Here is a 1,756-nt window from a genome sequence, read left to right on the forward strand (position 1 = left end):
GCAAAACTTCATAGATGTTCTCTGGTTTAATTTAATATTATACATTTGATGCAAATGAAATTTCAATTAATTACTTGCTGCTTGCAAGGAAATTGCTTAAGCTTTGATGAAGAGCTGAAACTACCAGTTTTTTTTTTGTTTTTTTTGCTAATATTAATAGGACTGAGTTTCAACCAGCTTGTTTCTGTCACACCAAGAAAAAAAAAGCCCCTACTTTTGGATAAAACATACAATAAGCTTTTCAAGATCTTTAATATATGGGGTAATATGTACGACTTATGTCCAAAGGATTAATCTGAGCAGTTTGAAGGAGTAACGTAACAGACTTTAACTACAACAGACATGTTTTTCAAGTCATTAACGTGTTGCATGGTAATAGAAGGAAAACATTTTATGCAGAATGCCGAGTGTTCTTGAAAATACTCTTCGTCGATGAATATGCTTGTCTCTGTCGCCGAGTTTGTGCATAATGTGAATCAATTAATTTGCAATGTGAAATCGTTGTGCTAGTAGATCCCATTGGAATCCTGCCTTCAGCTGCAGCACCTCAGCTGTGTGTCCATCCACTGAAATGAGCCTCTGCCAAGGATCCGAGATATTTGGAATCAAAGTATTGTCCGCGATTCCATCTAATAAACATCGCTGGAAGAGTATAAGTAGGCATTTAGAAAATCATTTTTTTAAAACATGAAACGAAGCAGTTGAAGGCTTTAGAGACGCATTTCTTACAAAGCTGGGTCGAGGCATTAAAGAGTAAATTATAAAGGTATTTTGACACTGATCTGTACTGTAGATAACTTTAATCATTGTTGATTAGAGTTAGTATTAAGCTGGATTTCCCATCAAATATATTATATTGCACAACTTTTACCATTAAGCAGTGTGTAGATTAGCTTTTAAATAAGAGATCCTATTAGTATTCTACTGACCTGGGCTATTTCTGCAGAAGCTTTGCATGGTTCTCTCTCCTGGTGCTCTGGCTTCCTCCCACAGACCACAGACATGGCTGGTAGGTCAATTGATTACTATATATTGCCCTTGTGTGTGTGTGTGTGTGTTTGCATGGTTGTTTGTCCTGTGAATCTCCATGCTGCTCTGTGCCTTGCACTATTACAGACTTGCACAGTAGCATTATAAACTTTGCTTTTTTTTTTTTTTTTTTTAATTTAGCCAACCAATGAAAAAACTGAGCCTCAAGTAACAAGAGCAGTGGTGTTCTTGTGTTAAGTTGTGGATTTGATTTAAAAGCTAAAAACTTTCATACCTGAATAAAATCTTCCTTCAGTGAAACTCGCCTTTTTCAGACATTTTATAATAAATCTGATGCTTCTGGTAAAGAAAGTCCACATTTGCTGAAATGGTGAGATCTTATCGAGTTTTAAATTTGCTATAGAATAGTAAGTTGTGTCTGAGGGCCATATTATATATAATGCTGCCTTCGAACGAAAGAAAGACACCATTATATATTGCAGCCTTGTATAATAGTTCCCTGGTGCAGAAAAAAAAAAAAAAACTAAAAGTGTGAATCCTAAAGACTCAGGTTGCACAGTAATGGAATGAAGATCAGTTGTTGATATTTTTTTTTCTGTTTCTTTTTCCCCCCCCAAGATGTAAAACCATCTATCCACAGCTACTGTATTTGTAGTTAGTATAAAACCTAATTCTGCATTATTTATGATTCAAATTGGATAAATGAAAACAGTGATTTTTATTTAATCATTCACAAATCTTTAATGGATATGATCCGTGTTTGTTT

Source organism: Poecilia latipinna, unplaced genomic scaffold (genome assembly GCF_001443285.1).
Source record: "Poecilia latipinna isolate Pla-1442-1.1 unplaced genomic scaffold, P_latipinna-1.0 Scaffold942, whole genome shotgun sequence".
NCBI classification, from domain to species: Eukaryota; Metazoa; Chordata; class Actinopteri; order Cyprinodontiformes; family Poeciliidae; genus Poecilia; species Poecilia latipinna.